General features: G+C 44.8%; 1 protein-coding gene across 5 annotated transcripts in view; it reads right to left on the reverse strand.

The window, feature by feature from the left end:
* The window catches only part of MSRA (methionine sulfoxide reductase A), a 509296-nt gene that overhangs the window by 458750 nt on the left and 31235 nt on the right, over window positions 1–19311 (reverse strand). Inside the window, exons 2-3 of one of the 5 annotated variants that reach the window (XM_078347103.1) lie at window positions 13806–13878; window positions 5709–6628 (exon numbers count right to left, since the gene is read on the reverse strand). The exons of 2 other annotated variants lie outside the window; for them this stretch is intronic. The gene's annotated coding sequence lies outside the window, so the exon portion shown is untranslated. Of the gene's footprint in view, window positions 1–371; window positions 2738–5708; window positions 6629–13805; window positions 13879–19311 lie in introns of all 5 variants that reach the window. 2 more of the 5 variants (XM_078347104.1, XM_078347105.1) reach the window with 2 other exon arrangements.

Genomic DNA, 19311 nt, shown 5'->3' on the forward strand with positions numbered 1-19311 from the left:
TTGGAAAAGATACTCACAGCGGACTCTTAGAAGTCCGGACAAGCCTACGTTTTCTGATTGATAAATACTTCCTGACTCCCTTTTATGACTTAGCTCTTGTCATCTCACTCTTGGGTTAATGGTTTAGAGTATTATTAGCTCTATGTCTCTTATTCTGAACCAGTTTAAATCTGTTTTGGAGAAGGCATAGTAAAATCATTTTTAAAATACAGCCTCATTCTTCTCTGAGAACCATAGTTTTATGCCCTCTCAGACACTAAGAAAATAATAATACTAACAATACTGAACACTCATATAGCAATTCACAGCGTCTAAATTAACTCCATGGCATGCTATGGCGGCAAGAACATACGCTTTGCCATCACACTGACCTGCTTTGAATCCTGCGTAAAGGATGCAGTTAGGTTTCTTCTCACATGTAGCGGCTGATTTGTTCCAAGTATTCACCCAGCCTCAGTGTTGGTCTTGGGCATGACAGCCAACATCAGAAAACTCCCAAACAAAGGCCACAACTTTCTCAAGGGATCAGTTGCTCCTTTTGGAAAGGCAGAGCTGACTCTTTAGCTGAGGCTGGAGGCAGAGCATACCTGAGTCCAGCTTTGAGAAACCTTACACACTTCATTTCAGAGACCAGAAAGAAAGCTGGACCCCAAACGCTGCACTTCTTTTTTTTTTTTTTTTTTTTTGAGACGGAGTTTCGCTCTTGTAACCCAGGCTGGAGTGCAATGGCGCGATCTCGGCTCACCACAACCTCCGCCTCCTGGGTTCAGGCAATTCTCCTGCCTCAGCCTCCTGAGTAGCTGGGATTACAGGCACGCGCCACCATGCCCAGCTAATTTTTGTATTTTTAGTAGAGACGGGGTTTCACCATGGTGACCAGGATGGTCTCGATCTCTTGACCTCATGATCCATCCGCCTCAGCCTCCCAAAGTGCTGGGATTACAGGCGTGAGCCACCGCACCCGGCCACACTGCACTTCTTATGTTCTCTTTGAGCTGTGTTTTTGTCCTCTGGTTCTGCTTGTAAGATACAAATGAGACAAGAATTCCCTGGGAATCATCTCCCTCTGTAGACTGCCAAAGGTGCACATCACCCTAGCGACTGCAGAGGAACAAATGCCCTATGCTGGTGTGCTGTGGGGCTGTCTTGATGGTTCTCCTGTTAGATTTCAGTTTCAGCTCAAACCATTTCCACTTTTACCTTTCCGGTGATTTGATAACAAACCCTGGAGCATGAACCAACTTAACCAATCATCCCTTCAAGTCTCCTTACTCTTGACTATCCCCTACCCCTGGTTTGTAAGAAATCCAAATGTCCCAGGTCCCATTAGTCTTTGAGAACCAAGGAGGTAACTTTCCCAAGAGTAAATGGCTTCCCAAACCCTGCCTGGAGAGCTTTCAAGTCAAGACAAAGATTTTATCTCAGAGCTCCTTCAGTAGGGTCTTGTGTTTTGGACGACAGTTTTCAAAATCCTTAGCAACACATTTCTTACGTGGAATCTCACATCAAAGTCCTGAAAGAGATTTTTTAAAAGTACAGCTCTTCCTTTATGGCCTTTTAAGTCTTTTTATTTTTCAGATTTCAAAAAAAAACAGAAATTGAAACTGGTTAAATTGCAGTGAGGGCCCCAAAAGACTCCTGCAGACCTGAGCCCTGGTCCCTGGCTTATTGAAAAGGCCTTAACACATGGCGGGGAAACCCTAGCGCTCCTCGGGCTCGGTTTGAAAACCACTGCACTAGGAAGTTCTTTCTCTGCCTGTGTGCAGAATTAGGAGCATCCAAAGTGGGTTAACAGCTGGAGGCAAGGAAACCAGTTAGGAAATCAACTACAGTTGATCCAATGAGTGCTAAAAAGACTCAAACTACCTGCAGGTCTTTTTAGGGGGAGACATTCCAGAGACAGAGTAACTAGGACTGGGCAACTGACTGGATGTGAGAGTCATAAGAGACGGCAAAGATGCCTCTGATTTTTCAACCTTGTGTGACTGCAAAAATTATGATAGGAACTCAGCAGAAATGGCACTCAGAAAGAGGAGGAAATAATCCATTTGGTTTGGGGCATGCCATATGTTTTGTCTGGACTAGTTTAGCTTCTCTCTTTTAAACATCCTGGGAGCCCTTCTATCCTAGATTAAGAAGGTGACCTGTCCACAAGTTCCCACAGGAAGCTAGGAGGGGCCCCTTCACCCTTCCTGGGCAGACACGCATAAGACACATGGATACAAAAATATATGCCAGTTGCAAGGGAATAGGATTCCAGGCTGTGAGGTCTATTTACCCCAAAGTCATGGCCAAATGGTCAAGATCAAGCTTCTAAATAAAAACGTGTTCTCTCTCCAGGCTCAGCCCTTCTGAGGACATGGGCTGGCAGCCTTGCTCTCAGCCAGAATGCTGTCAGATCAGATAGTTGACAAATGTTTGCTCAGGGCCTGCTATGTTGGGGTTAGCCTAGAGAGGTGAGATTACTGGCTGTCCTCAAGATTCAACCAGCCTAAGCACACAGATGGGGTCATCCAGACCACTGCTTATTCTCCGGAGTGAGTTCATTCATTTATCTCAGAGTGATCCACAAATAGTGACTTCATGCAGTTATGACCAGGGACGCTCTGTGCTCCGTGACCCAGGCTGGATGCACTTGGCTGTCACAGTTAGAAAGCTGTCACAGAAAGATCTTCCAGTGCCAATCTCCTTTCTCCCTCTGTTTGCCACTGGATCACCAGAGAAGGCAGATGGTACCCTGCAAACACATCCAGAAACCAGGCAAATGTGACTCATGTTGATAATGGAAATCCAGCACTGGACACACCATCGCATGAGACTAACCATTGCAATGAGATCCCGCAGGGAGGAAGGAGAGGCAGACTTCACGTCAACTCAAGGAAGATCATCCCTGATGGTTAAGAGCACAGCCTGCAGAGTCAATCTGCCTGGGTTTGAGTTCTTCCTTTCTCCACCAGTTACCAGCTGTGAACCCTCTCTGTGCCTTAGTTTCTATGTCTTTTAAAAGGGAATAATGATTAATACCTCCTAAGCTGGATGTAAGCATAAAGACAGATAAGCCACGTAGAGATTTCGGCACAGCAGTGGCCACATACCCAATACGTGGTGATCCTTCTTAAGTCCCGTTCCGCATAGGAGTGGGTTGTGCCAGGGGTAGGAGGTGCCCTATCATGTGGTTTTTCCACTCTGCATTTGGACACCTTTGTCAATAAATAATGCAGAGAGATTTCAGCGTGGGCAGGGAGCTGACTCTCTTTTGCTTACTCTGAAGTCACTTTCACAGCTGAGACTGAAATATGGAGTCCAGACACATTCTTTCTTCGTGGGCGCCTGCGTCACCCCATGTCCATGGTGCCAGCATTCACAGGACACCTACTCTGCTCAAAGCATCGTGCACTGTGTCAACAGTGGAGGAATTTTAACCCCAAAGACCAAGCAAGCTTGTGTACAGCCAGCCACTGTGGCCATGGCTTTAAAGACCCCAGGAGAATGACACAGACCAGGCTACGTGCACTGGTCAAACTAGGACTTGTTTTCTATTTCTGTCTTTGGGATTATCTAAGGGATTGGCAGGTCTGTAAATCGCTCCAAGCTGCCTGACCACGCAGACACCAGACCTGCTACCAAAAACACCCTGCCAAGCATGAGGCTGTTTATCAAAACAAGGTCTTCAAAAATCTTTTCTTTCAATTTCCACTCTATTTCCTAATCAAGAAATAGACAATCCCAGGAGAAAAATCAGCTCGCATTTCTCTTCTTCTGTCTCTCAGCCTCTGTCTCACTCTGCCTCCTTCTCTCCCTCCTTTCTTTCCCCCTCTCCCCACCCCCTCTAGCTTTTATCATTTTAAGCTGTATGCATGCCATTCTTCAGGGGATTAAAGTCAAATTTAGTCTTCTGCAATTGTTATTACCTACCCCTTGGCTTATGAGATGCATTTGCCTGCATTTGTAATGCATCAATAACTTCCACTCTCCTCCATTTGTAAACAATGCATTATATTAAATAGCCTGTGTCCAGCCTTGTATTGAAACAGACAATAAATTAGGGCTTCCAGTTCTTGGTTTTTACTGATTCCTAAACCTGCCAGTTACATGCCTGTCTGCCCCACTGAACATTCTCTCTAAAGCTGAGAATGCACAAAGCCCTTGTTCACCGTTCCTCCTGTCTCCATCACTGCTGCCGGCTGTCAGTTTCACACCACCAAGCAGATTGTAATTGGCAGGATGAGGTGCAGAAATAGGGAATGGTTTGAATATGTGGTTCTCACTATACACACATGCACATACACACAAAATCCAAAATTTCTCTCTCTCTCTCAAACACACACACACACACACACACACACACCTTTTCTGGCTTACAACGTTCTGCAAATTTAGGGGCTTGATTTGTGAAGCTTCTAATCAGAATCCACAAGGGCTGCCCTCATTTTCTAGCCCATGGATTGGAAGCAAATAGAGAAGGGAAACACAATGCAATCAACACCCAGTCCCGTTCTAATGCAGCCAGGCCTTGCCGGTCCTGGATGGATGTTGCTTTGAAAATGTGCCCTGCTGGGAGTCAGCCCTTATGTTTTGTCAGGAGGCTTCCCTGGGATCTAAAATCTGCAAGCTTCTCAAGAACCATAATCTCCTGTCCAGCCTTGAGTGAGGTCCTGGGGCAAAGAGCAAAAAATCTGGAAAGAGGAATCTAGCTCAAAGAATCTTGCATCATTTGTATAGATCTTTCCCTTCAGAGCAATAAAAACTTGTCATCAATCTTTCCATACGGTGTATTCCAACATCTACCAATCTTCCGCAAACTCAAACCTAGATGAACTGGATCATTTAAACCAGGGTTTCTCAATCTGGGCATTAGTGGTGTTTTAAACCAGATAATTTAATTCTTCGTCACAAGGGGCTGTCCTGTGCACGGTGGGATGTCTAGCAGCATCCCTGGCCTCTACTCACTTAAATCCCAGTAGTAGCTCCCCCAGAGCGTGACAATCAAAAATATCTCCAGACATTGCCAACTGGTCCCTGCGGTGCAAAATCGCCCTGGTTGAGAACCGCAGTAACCGTTATATGTAGTCTTGATGTCTGCCCATCGCGACAGGCTTTCAGACCTGATAAGGCCCAGAGGGTTTCTCTAGTCCTGTGGTTCTCAGGATGTAGTCCCTGGACCAGCAGCATCAGCATCACCTAGGAACTTACTGGAAATGCATCGAGCCCCACCCTAGACACACATAGTCAGAAATTCCAGAGAGGGAGCCCAACAATCGGTGTTTTAATGAGCATCCTAGGTAATTCCCATGCAAGGTAAAGTTCAAGAACTGCTTCACTCCTCATTATTACCAATAGAAAAATCAAGATCTGGAGAGGTGAAGAGATGTCCCCGACGTCACAGAGCTGCCTTTTCTTCTTTTCTAAATGCAGAGTCTTGCTCCGTTAGCCAGTGACGTGATCTCAGCTCACTGCAATCTCAGCCTCCTGAGTAACTGGGATTACAGGCACATGCCACCACGCCCAGCTAATTTTTATATTTTTAGTAGAGACAAGATTTCACCATATTGGTCAGGCTGCTCTTGAACTCCTGACCTCAAGCGATCCACCCGTCTCAGCCTCCCAAAGGGCTGGGCTTACAAGTGTGAACCACCATGCTCAGCCTCCCAAAGTCACAGAGCTACTTTGAAAGGCAGACCATCTACCACCTGAACCAAAGCACTTACCACTAAATGACTCTCCTGTGCACCAGCCTGGGCCATTTTCCTGTCTCAGCTTCAGCCCTCTTGCCGCTTTTCTGAATTGCACCATTGTTCGTGCTTGTTTTCCCGCTCTTATACCCTTTGTGAGATACTGCCCACTAACCAGGCTGAGATTGAGTTTACAATCTCTGTTTGTATTTTCTTCCTGCTAGCAGCAGAGCAAGTGCCTGGCAGTGCGTATGGCAGTGAACACAGGTCTGCATGGTGGCTTTGTGGGTGATATCTGTTTGTGTCTCTATGTGTGTGCCTCTACGGCTGTGGCCACATGCATGCATCTAAGCATGTGTGTGCATATATTAGTTTTCTTGGGCTGCCATAACAAAGTGCCACAGACTTGGTGGCTTAAACAACAGAAATGTATTGTCTCACAGTTCTGGAGGCTGGAGGTCTGGGTAAAGGATTGGGAAGCTTGGTTTCTTCTGAGGCCCTCTTGTTGATGCCTCATCCACAGTCAGCCCTTGGTGCTGTGCCTCTGGCATCTCTTCCTCTTCTCATAAGGTCACAGTCACATTGGAAGGGTCCACCTTAATGGTCTCATTTTAACTTAATCAGCTCTTTAAAGCCCTTATCACCAAATACGGTCACAGTCCTGAGTGTTGGGAATTCAACATGCAAACTCTAGGAGGACACAGTTGAGCACATAGCAGTGCACAGAAAGGGGACATGAAAGGCAGAGGCCACTGTCACTGAGCGGCCAGGCTCCCCTCTCAGGCCCACATCCCCAAATGCAGGATCAGTAACCTGTGACCGCCGCTGGCAGCTTGTCCCTTCATTTGAGGGCCAGTGGCAGGCATGAATCTTGTAAGGCCGATTTCAGGCAGGCAGAAACTGACATGTTCCTTCTTTCAGATCAAATGACTATAAAAGTCATCTCTTGGGGCTCCCTGGAAAACATACATGTTAATTCAGGGTCAGCAGATGGACTATTTTTGACTAACATTCAAGCAGACTTTGTGATTTTTTTTTTTTACCCCCTACAGTTGTCAGAATTAAAAATAGTAATTTTCACATCAGGTAGGCAGAGCCTCTGACCCCTAGTCTTGTTTGAATATTACTAGTTTAAAAACGCACAGTAAAATAAATAGACTTTCTAATTCAGAAGCAGCTCTGAACTACCGGCTGATTTCTATCCTGATTTGAGTCCCACGTGGTTGCATTTGGGTCACCGCAGAAACTGTGTATTGAGAAGGCATAACGACCCAGGCTGCAAATGTACAGTGGAGCTTGGGTAAGAAACCTGGAGTCCTGACTTCAACCCCCAGGGTTATGTTCAGCCGGGTTTTATCTGTTTTAAATGGCACAACAGGATCTTCCTTGACAGATGCCTTGGGGTCAGGGCAGGCCACTCCTCAGCCTTGGGTTCTGGGAGCAACTTTGAAAGCTAGGACACAGGCAGTAGGAGATCACCAGGCCATCCTTCCTCACCCAACACTTGAGGTTTCTATGAGCTCCTAGAAATGGTAGGACTTCAGTCCCCGATAAGAATTAGTCCACAGATATATGGGGAGAGGGCAATATACAGCCCCAGGTCAAACAGTTCTGATTAGGAAACCTAAATAGCAGATTGGAACACATGAAATTGCCTTTTTAAAAGTCAAGATGGCCAGGTGCGGTGGTTCACGCCTGTAATCTCAGCACTTTGGCAGCCAGAGGCAGGACGATCATCTGAGGAAAGGAGTTCGAGACCAGCCTGACGAACGTGGCAAAACCCCATCTCTACTAAAAATACAAAAATTGGGTGTGGTGACGTGTGCCTGTAATCTCAGCTACTTGGGAGGCTGAGGCAGGAGAATTGCTTGAACCCAGGAGGTAGAGGTTGCAGTGAGCCAAGGTCACACCATTGCACTCCAGCCTGAGCAACAGAATGAGTCTCAAATAGTAATAATAATAATAAATAAAATAAGAAATAAAGTCAAATTGAGTAGAATGTTGGCAAGTTCATGTGGTTCAACTCATAACATACATGGGTCTCGACAGCTATCTTAGGAACCCTCCAATGCCCCCTACATTTAGAGAACTCGACGTACTGCTGGAGAGAGAACAGGAAGCAGCAGATAGCTTCAGAGAGCCCACAGTCGAATTCAAGAGTCAGAAAATCAGACCAGGCACCGTGGCTCACACCTGTAATCCCAACATTTTAGGAGGCCAAGGCAAGAGGATCACTTGAAGCCAGGAGTTCAAGACGAGCCTGTGCAAATTACTAAGTCCCTGTCTCTATAACAAATAAAAACATTTGACAGGTATGGTGGCGCACATCTGTAGTGCCAGCTAGTTGGGAGGCTGAGGCAGGAGGAACGCTTGGAGGAGTTCGAGGCTGCAGTGAACTACGATCGCACCACCACCCTCCAGCCTGGGTGACAGAGCAAGACCGTCTCTTAAAAAGAAAAAAATGATTCAGAAAATTAGAAGTTTGTTCTTGTGTTATTCCTCTGTCAGAAAAATCAGAACTTAGATATGCAGTTCTCCAGTCTTTACATGAAAGATTCCTTAACACCAGAAATAAGTGTATCTGTGAGCTGGTGGATGTCCACAAGCTGTTTGCTACCAGTTCATGACAAGAAAATACAGAAATTTAAAATAATCATTGAAAAACACTTATAACAATTTGATATCATAATTTTATTTCTGTTTAACAGTAAAAAAAAATAGAGTTTGAGTTCTGTATATCTGGGTTATTTCATTTTTCTTTTCTTTTCCTTTTTTTTTTTAAGATGGAGTTTCACTCTTGTCACCCAGGCTGGAGTACAGAGGCACCATCTTGGCTCACTGCAACCTCTGCCTCCCGGATTTAAGCAATTTTCATGATTCAGCCTCCCAAGTAGCTGGGATTACAGGCACACTCCACCACGACCAGCTAATTTTTTATATTTTTAGTAGAGACAGGATTTCACCATGTTGGCCAGGCAGGTCTCGAACTCCCAACCGATCTCAAGTCCCATCTCGGCCTCCCAAAGTGCTGGGATTACAGTCATAAGTCACCCTGCCCTATACCTATTTCACTTTCTAATTATTCAATGTTACTTTATTTTAAATATTATCAGTCCACAAAGGATTTTTTTAAAGGATATTTTTTAAAGACCTTTCACCACAGATACTTGAGAAGTACTAATCTGCAGGAAGGTAGATATCAGCTTAATATAAATAACAAGAACTATTGTCATGATGTTATTATGTACGTGTCCCATTATAAAGTCTTGCAACATACACTCATTGACTTCACAGAGCAACCTTCAAGTAAGAACTGATATTACTCCAATTTCACAGATGAGGAAACTGAGTCACAGAGAGGAGAAATTACTTTCCCAGTATTGCACGACCAATCAGTCATAGGGCTGAGAAGGGAATTCAGGCAGTTTGGCTCTTGGGTCCATGATGGTTACGTAACCTCTGCCATGAAATATATGAGATAACTTAATTCATATGTAAGTGGCAAAATATAAAGGAAATCAAGGAATGATTAACACCAGAACTTGGGAAGGGAGTTTGGTGGGAGGAAGGAAGGCAGGGGATGTAACAGGAGGTGTGCGTGCCAGGAGTCAAAGGTCTGCTTACATCCTGTGCCCTAACCTGGTGAGGAATATGTACAGGTGTTTATTCTATGACACTATCATCCTCCAATGGTACACACGCATTTTACTCACTCTTTGATGTGTATGATACATTTCACAGTTGTAAAATGTTTTAGGAGTTACTGGAGCTGTCAAACAATGGCAGCCATGGTCTCTGGAGAGGATGAGCGCCCCCTGATGGAGAGGACAAAAACATCCATTCTCCTCCATCAGGCATGGGGTAGTTGGGAAGCAGAAGGACCTCAAAGTTTACTTCTTTTTTTTTTTTTTTTTGAGACAGAGTCTTGCTCTGTCACCAGGTTGGAGTGCAGTGACGCAATCTCAGCTCACTGCAACCTCCGCCTCCCAGGTTTAAGCGATTCTCCTGCCTCAGCCTCCTGAGTAGCTGGGACTACAGGCGTGCACCACCATGCCCAGCTAATTTTTGTATTTTTAGTAGAGACAGGGTTTCACCATGTTGGCCAGGATGGTCTGGATCTCTTGAGCTCGTGATCCACCCACCTCGGCCTCCTAAAGTGCTGGGATTTACAGGCGTGAGCCACCGTGCCTGGTCAACATTTACTTCTATTCAGACTCTAAGCTTCTTCCTAAAGTCACATTCCCGAATTCATAGGAAGGAAGAAGCCCACATTACCTGAGACTTTGTGGCCACGCCTTTATAGAGTGATGCAGAATTGACATTTAAGGTTGACAGAAGTGCCCGACTTGAGAAAATATACAAGAGCACAGGTTACAATGCCAGAGGGTACTGAGGGAGTCCTTGGTATATTTTGAGAGCTTTCACTGTGTGTGATTGGGACATTAATACTGATGCAGATAAAATGGGGGCCACTCCAGGAAACAGATGATGCTGCTTGCCTCGGAGGAGACTGCGGTAAAGTGCATATTTGTGCTACACAAGAACTCTTCTTTTTTTTCTCTCACCTTTTTGAAACTTGGTCTTGCTCTGTCACCCAGGCTGGAGTGCAGTAATGCATTCACAGCTCACTGCAGCTTCAACCTCCATGGCTTATGCAATCCTCCCACCTCAGCCTCCCAAGTAGCTGGGACCACAGGCCACCAACCAGGCTAATTTTTAAATTTTTTGTAGAGACATAGTCCACTATATTGCCCAGGCTGGTCTCGAACTTGGCTTAAGCAATCCTCCTGACTCAGCCCCCCAAAGTACTGGAATTATAGGCATGAGCCACCATGCCTGGCCTAAGAACTCCTCTTGCTGTGTAGACAGCTGGTGTTGCCAAGGAAAGTCTGGGTGTGAAAGGTTCAAACCATTTTGGGGTATGTAAACAACAGCCATGTGACATGAAGACCTAGACCCCTAATCACCACAGAAGCCAGGATGATGTGCAAGACACTTCAACAAGCATGTTCCTGAGAGGCCACAGATCCCAGGGTCCCACACCAAACCAGCTGAATCAGAATCTCTTGAGAGTCGAGCCTAGAAATCTGCATTTCTACAAATCGCATCCCCTACTCTGTGCTTCTGATTGAGGTATTCTGGGACCATGGTAAGACAAAGATTTGTAATCCCACAAACCTGGATCTAGTCTTGTTTCTGCACTTACTGGTTGCATGGTCTTGAACAAGTCATTTGACTTCACTGAGCCCTCGTAGTCCCATCTGTAAAACTGGGTGATATTACTTACCTCTCAGAGTTACTGGGAAGATTTAATTAGAGATCGTATATAAAGTACAAGTACTTGGCTATAATAAGCACTCAAAATCTTTCATGAGATTTATTTACTGTCATTTATGACAATCCACAATATTCAAGGCAACGTGGGGAAGAAGCAGAGGGAAGAATACCAAAAAGGACAAACAGCCTCCTGCCTTCAAGGAAATTCTCTCTAGTGAGGCTGCTTTTAAAGATTTCCTAGGTCCATCATGGTGGCTCAAACCTATAATCCCAAACTTTTGGGAGCCAAGGTGGGAAGATCACTTGAGCCCAGGAATTCAAAACCAACCCAGGCAACATAGCAAGACCCAATCTCTCCAAAAAATAAAAAATGAACTGAGCATGGTGCGCACCTGCAGTCCCAGCTACTCAAAAGTTTGAGGTGGGAGGATTGCTTGAGCCCAGGAGTTCGAGGCTTCAGTGAGCTACGCTTGTGCCACTGCAGCCTGGGTGACAGAGCAAGATCTTGTGTAAAAAGCTAATTAATAATAATAATAATAATAATAAAACTTTCTTATAAAGCTACCAGGAAAATAAATTCTCAACTTTTTTCTAGGGTTATCAAGGCATTACCAGCCTGAGTTAAAGCTACTTTAAACCCTTGATCTTATTTGGGAGACGCCTTTAGAAGTTGGAGGTGGGTGGGAAATCTACTGAGACTGTGTATAAGCTAAAAAAAAAAAAAAAAAAAGAAACCTTCTTTAAGCCAGACTGGGGACCATGAGGGACATTAAACTATCAATTGACCAGAAGTTTACCAGCCTGTGCCCTCTTTATCCTACTGAGCCCTTTGTGCCAATGGATTTAATGCTAGAAAGCACTACAGCCTTAGGGAATGTGCAACAGTGCTATTGGCCTCTGTTTATCAAACTCCCCTTTACTGAACAGTGGCTCCCAGGACCCTGTTCCCATCTATCTGCCCAGAAAGAAGGGAGCAGGGGAATCACATCAGTCTCCTCTGATGCACCCGGACCAGGCTCTTGCGAAGCCCAACCCCTCTAAAGGGAAAATGAGCCCCCAGTGAAAGCACATCTGATTTTTCAAGGCTCTGTGAGCTAAGCCTTTGTAAGTACTACTGCTAATTCTCTGTGCCAATGAAGGAATATCAGTAGCAGCTTTATCTCAAAATGATCATTAATTCAGAAAATGCTATCTGGGGGCTCTAAGACTGCACAATTCTTCAAAGAAATTACTCTATTCAAACTGACCCAGAGAAACTAAAAAGTTGTACACTGGCCCTAATCTGAACTCTTCCCACAGCTGGGTCCACTCTAGAGCTAAGCAGCAATCCTGGGACTGATGGAAAGCCATCCAAAGCTGATTCTCCTTCTCTCTGATTTGAACATGGTTGGGGTGATACACAGGGGTTTTTTTGTTTGTTTGTTTGTTTGTTTTTGAGACGGAGTTTCGCTCTTGTTTCCCAGGCTGGAGTGCAATGGCGCGATCTCGGCTCACTGCAACCTCTGCCTCCTGGGTTCAGGCAATTCTCCTGCCTCAGCCTCCTGAGTAGCTGGGATTACAGGCACACGCCACCGTGCCCAGCTAATTTTTTGTATTTTTAGTAGAGACGGGGTTTCACCATGTTGACCAGGATGGTCTCGAACTCTTGACCTCGTGATCCACCCGCCTCGGCCTCCCAAAGTGCTGGGATTAAAGGCGTGAGCCACCGCACCTGGCCCCCACAGGGTTTTAATTCAAAAGACCTCTTGGTAAAGTTAAAGACTGCATAGAAGCCTACCGGTACATGAGAGCTAGTGAATATGTTGAAGTAAGAACTTTGTCACCTTTGCTAATTGTGTCAAGAATAAACTTTAATCAAGATTTTTTACGGGGGAACAATAGTCGGATAATCCATCATCAGACAAGTGGCAACTAATCGCTAGGAAAGAGTTATGATTGCTAGTTATGATGCTTACCTTGGCAAAATGGATTTCAATGGATTCTCTGGGTAGAAATTTAAAACATTGATGCCAGATCCTACCCCCAGACCAATTACATCAGAATTCCTGGGGATAGGACCCAAACATCAGTATTTTTTAAAAAATTCCCAAGTGGTTCTAATGGGCAGCTTGGCCTGAGAACGTAGCCTTAGTTAGCAGAGTTTCCTTACCTGAAGCAGTAAACGCTGCTTTTAAAGCAGTTTGACTTTTTCCCTTGAGCACCAGGAGAATCATGTTGATTAATTAACATTTTCCAAACAACGGCAATGAATTAACTGCTGCTAATGTTCAGGCCATGGAATTAGACACAACTCCTGTACACCTGACTTATCTCCCCAGATAGAAGCTTGAACATGGGTTTCTGAGAATGAGGGCTTAGCAAACAACAGTCGGAGAGAGATTGACCTTAGCTGAGCAAGCACCATGTAGGGAGCAAAAAGACAAAATTACAAGCTCATTTCCACATTCACTCAAATATTTATCAAGTGTGCCAGGAACAGGGCTAGGAGCTGGAGGTTCTGAGATGATGTGAACATGACCGAGGCAGGAACTGAAGGTCTAATGGGGAGAAGGAAATGTAGACAAAACTTTCCAGCCTTGCAATATGTGATCAAGTTACACAGTAAATACTTCCTTCCAAGGGGGAAGCACAGTGGCCTCGAGGTGACAGGGGAGTCTTCCTGGAGGAGGAGATGTATGAGCTGATTGATGAGTGGAAATCTGCCAGATCAATGGGGACGAATGCACAGGCAAAGGGAGAGAAGAGCTTGAGCAGTTCTTGAAACAGCATGCATGATGGATGACACTGGAAAGGCAGGCAGGAGATTGATTATAAATTATAATTATATCGATTATTGTGTCAGTGAAAGATTTTTACCTTAACCATAAAGGCAGATCAGTTGAATCCTGGAGTTCCAGACCAGACTGGGTAACAAGGTGAAACCTCATCTCTATAAAAAATATAATATGTTAGCCGGGTATGGTGGTACACACCTATAGTCATAGCTACTCAGGAGGCTGGGGTGGGAGGATCACCAAGCCCAGGAGGTTGAGGCTGCAGCGAGTCATGATTGTATCACTGCATACCAGCCTGGGTGATAGAGTGAGACCCTGTCTCAAAAAATAGAAATAAAGCAGGGATGTGACATGATCAGATTCACATTTGGAATGACCGCTCTGGTAGTTTAGAGAGCCTTGCTACTCAGGGTGTGGTGCTTAGACCAACGTCATCAGTAACACCCAGCAGCTTGTTGGAAATTCTAAAAACCTCAAGCCCTATTTCAAACGTACTAAATCAGAATCTATCTTTTAATAAGCTCCCCAGATGATTCATGTGCGCATTAAAGTTTGAGACACACAGTTAAGAAAGGATAAATTTTCATGAGAAAGAGGTGAAACTTTAGGACGACCATGAAGGAGACCATGGCAATAATTTGTTAAACTGTTTCTTTAAATAGTTCTTTAGCAATTACATATGGATGAGGACTCCATGTCCTCCAAAGTATCCCACTGACATGTGAAACACTCAAGCAATAATTTTACAGATAAGCTGAATTTTCTTCTTAAATTACCTCCATTTTCACCAGATTAGCAAGAATCCCATAGACATGGCCATAGCAGGACAACCACATGCCATGTGTACTGAACTATGCAATATCTTTTGCAGAATTTCAGATAGAGATTCAACAGAGGAGGTCTCTTTGTCTAGTTTTAATGATGGGTACAGGCAATAAGGCCATAGCCTTTCCTACTGTTATCCCAAAGCCCATGAGTGGTGTGGGCACTGCCTTGATAACAGGAACCCAAAGACTGATACTAAAGTCAAGTGTGAACTTTACAATTGCTGATGGTGTGTTCTCAGAGACAGAGAAGGACGCAGAGAACTGAAAAGAGAGTCGGAAGAGGCTATGTGTCTTGGGGAAGTCTTTAGCGAAGAAAATCCCCTCTCTCTAATCATGGGCAATAGTAATGATGGGACCGAGCTGATTCTCTTTTTCATTAGAAAATAGCCCTCTCCCAGAAGTGAATCTCGAGGAATTTGAAAGAGGGAGTGTGGTCTTCTAGGTAAGAAGTAGGGGGTTTAAAAGGACAAACGAGGAATTAGTCTATAAATAAGCACACATGCACCTCATCCCTAACAATCAGCATGCTATTGAACAGGGTGTACAAATTGGACTTGGGTTAAATTAAATCTATTTTAAGCTCATTCTGGGACTTCGCTATTTAAAGGAATCCTTTGTAAAGTGGATAATCACTCACTAATGACGGTTTTGTTAAATCTGGAGTTCTACAAAGCAGAAGTTCCCAAACTGTGCTGGGAAGATCACCCCACAGATACATGGCAGAGTACCACTTCTCTGTGTGCCAGAGAACCAATCTCTCTTAGGGAACCCAACCTCAACAAGAAATAGAGTCCTGTTATGGAAAATGCATAGGTGACAGAAAAAAGAACACATAACGTGGTGACTAAAAACAATCTGGGACCCAAGGGTGAAGTGGGGGCTCGTAGGGAGACAGCAGATGAGTTTGTGGGCAGCAAATGGGACATAGACAGCAGAGAGAGTGAATGACCACAGAGGATAGGGAGACTGTACTTGAATTATTACTAAAACCTTCTCTTGTTTTCTTGTGACAGCATCTCTTACCAGTACTAAATCCTTCTTGACCATAACCTCAGGATTTCTAATGCTGATACCCAGAATGTTTCAAAATATTCTTAATCCAGTTACCTTTTTGGCATCTGTGAGTTCTTAACTAACTAGAGAAACATTTTGGTTGGGTGCAGTATAATATACGATTAATTTAGTGTTAATTGAGTGATCTTGCATATCTTGACTCTAGGCGCCAAAAGAGGACAGCCTTCTTGCTGGCCTCCTTAGATTGCTAAGGTCAGTCTATGTCTGATTGTTGTTTGCTAAGCCCTTATTCTCAGAAACCCACATTCAAACTTCTATCTGGGGAGATGAGACAGAAAAGAGAGAGTTTAAATAGAAAACTGAAAAATGGGGAAAGTTTGGTAATTGGGAAAGGGAGATAGGAAATGGCAGTTAAAGCCAGAGGCACAGCTACATAAGACCCTCTCTTTAAATTAGCAAGCACAAGTCACGAGCTCTCCAATAAAAAGACCTATCTGGCCATAAGCCTACCATGGGACTCCAAGAAAGGACCCAGGGTGAGGAGTTGAGGACCAAGCAGTTCCACTTCCCAATAGTGATCTAGGATCACCGCATCCTCCTTAGCCACTCACACTGTCCGTAACACAGGACTGCCTCTACCTGCATCCCAAGACTGAATGAGAAGGAAACTCTTCATTCCTTCAATAAATATATATTGAGTCCCAAATAATATTGGGGCAGGAGGTTTGAGAATTACTCCTTTGCCTTCATAAAAAGTTTGCATGGAGTGGGAAGATTAGGAGAAAGGCTAAGAAATAATTCCTCAGGTCAAAGAAAAGCAGGTCTCAATTTATGTAAGTTGGATGTTAGAAGATAATGTATTTGGACTGGGCGCAGTGGTTTATGCCTTTAATTCCAGCACTTTAAGAGGCCAAGGCAGGTGGATCACTTGAGGTCAGAAGTTCAAAATCAGCCTGGCCAATATGCTAAAACGCTTTCTCTACTAAAATTACAAAAATTAGCTCGGTGTGATGGTGCACACCTGTAATCCCAACCACTCAGGAGGCTGAGGCAGGAGAATCACTTGAACCCGGGAGGCAGAGGTTGCAGTGAGCCAATATCATGCCACTGCACTCCAACCTGGGCAATGGAGTGAGACTCAGTCTCAAAAAAAAAATTATTTAATCCCAGGGCTATTAAACATTGCAACGGGCTCCTTCTAAGGTCATAGAGATAGAGGCATTTCCAAAGAAGCTTTCCTGAGAGATGTGTGATTTGGAGGACAGGATAAACACCTGGCAGTTCCTCACAGGTGGAGGTGAACCATACCAGAGTCCTTTTTTCTGAGACTGTCATATGCACACCCTCCTGCTGCATCTTCCCCTCTTCCCTTCTACCAGGTCCTGTGGAAGGCAGAGGCTGGGAGGTCTCAGAAAGGTGGGAGGTACAGAAGCACTGGCCCAGAAAATCAAAAGAGAAATCAAGGGATGAAAAAATCCAATAGATAGACCAGTGAAAGGGTCAGAAAGGGGTTAACTAGAGTCAAAAGAAGCTCCATTTAGATTTCAACCAAGATCAGTCCCAGCTATTTCTCAAAAGCTTTTAAGACAGCAGGTAACTTAGCAACTGACCTATGTTTGTTTTCTGTTTCTGTTTTTACCCATGTCAGTTTCTCAGCAGTTACTATCAGCAACAACAACAAAAAATGCTTAGAATTGTGCATTTACTGAGAGATGGGAAGCAACAAATAAAAATTACGGGCTAGGCCATTTGGCAAGGTTGTGTCAAGACAGGACAGCAAAAAAGATAAGCCAAACATCCAACCCTTGGGATTCTCAGAAGAAAACCTAACACCTAAGAGCCCATAAACTCTCTTAGAAGAGCACATCCCAGAAGAAGGCCCTGGTAGGACATTTCCTTGATATGCTTCAGGAAAGAAGCACTTGCAGGTTTTACTTCTCACTTACCTAAAAATCAGCCCCAAACTAGGCAACTTGTCTACACAGACCTGTTGGTTGTATTCCACGTCTCCCAGGCAAGCCCTTACTCCAGACCAAAGAGAGTAGGAGAGAATTCAGACTCTTTTATAGCTGACTTGAACCCCAGCCCTCCATCCTCACCAGACTCAGCTCTCCCCTTAGTGAAGAATGTTTTGAAAGGCCATAGCCTATGAGCTCTCCCAGTTGTCAGGGATGACTTTTCATTGAAGTGGTAGAAATAGCCACACTACCTGAAAATCACACACATGCACATATGCATGCACACGTGCGCACACACACACGCACAAGCAGGCACGCACATTCACACACCCCTTGACCTCTCTTTGCTGTGCTGCAGTCAGACAGCAAGCAGTTCGCTGTGGCTGTTGCAGGGACAGCTCCCTGTCTCCTTAGTAGCTAGGTGGCATTAATGTGCATATCAGCACCACCCTGGTGGACAGCTCTCAGCAGACCCATCCCTGGCGCTTTTCCCAGAGATTTGCTCAAAACTCTGGGTCGGTCATGGGAGGGAAGCAGACTTCCTAGTTGTCCCCTCAGCCACTCCTTTCACTATGCCTTGAGACAGACCAAAGATGTTCTGTGACTCCTAAGGAGGGCTCTCATTCTTCCCCGAGGACAGCCACATATCTTTCAGGTGCTTTGAGGCAGGCGGTTATTTGCACTGGTTAAGACTTCAGTGATGCCATAATGAATTCCAGGTATTTCTATCTTTCCACTGTGCCATCATTTGCTAATTGATTTTTGTCATCTAAGTCTCAACATAGCTGACCCTGCTCCAGATACCACGTCCATATTCAGGAAAGACAGACAGATGGGAGAAGGGAAGCCATTCTAGCAACATCTGTCCATTTATTAGTCCATGAGAGGCCCAGAGAGTTCCAAGAGGGCCTTAGTGGTCAGTACCATCAGATGACCACTTCTAGCCACAAACAAGGCTGGGAGAGGGAATATTTAGGTTTCCAGGTTTTGTAGTTAAAAGAGAGAGAAGGGGTTCATGTAATCACCTAATGTATCGACCACAAACAAAAAACATCACTGCTGTGAGGCTACTTTCTCATCTGTAAAATGCAGTCGTTCTAGCATTTATTTTGTAGGGATGGGGTGAAGCTACACAGCATGCTTGTCATAGATGCAGGACACACAGGTACAGAGATCGCAGGACAAGCACTGAGAAGTCCATAGGCACCGCAGGAGAAGAGCAAACAAAACTTTGGGTTACCATGTGGTACCAACATCTATAAAGAACCTTTCAGGCTACAGCAAGGCACATCAATATAAATATCATAGGAAGTGTGAGTCCTTTCTATGGGCAGGAAGGAAGGAAGCAAGCAAGAAGCAGATCTGGGAAGGGCACCTTAGTGAAAAGGAGTCAGGATCTTGCTTACCCACTAGGTGTTATAAAGCCTCCAAGTGAAATCCAGAGCCAATATTTTGGGGGGCAGACCATTAGAGGAGGATGTTGGTGGGGGTAGCTGCAATGCAGGGGGCAGTGATCAACCCTCACTGAGAAATCCAGGCATGGCCCATCCACCTGAATTTCACAGCAAGAGAAAATGGCAGTCTTTTTTGCAGACATCCAGCCTGTTGCCCTTCCTCATGGTGACATGCATAGCCACAGTGCCCTTTCCTGGGCAAAAAGTACTCTTTGCTGAGAACCATTTCTCAACAGCCTCTTTGTAGGTATACCAAACAAAATGAGGCTTCTTTATTCAGTTGCCAGATTGGATTCCCATCAACTTTCTGCCGGGCACTGTGTGAGACACAGAGA

The sequence above is a fragment of the Callithrix jacchus genome, chromosome 13 (genome assembly GCF_049354715.1).
Source record: "Callithrix jacchus isolate 240 chromosome 13, calJac240_pri, whole genome shotgun sequence".
NCBI classification, from domain to species: Eukaryota; Metazoa; Chordata; class Mammalia; order Primates; family Cebidae; genus Callithrix; species Callithrix jacchus.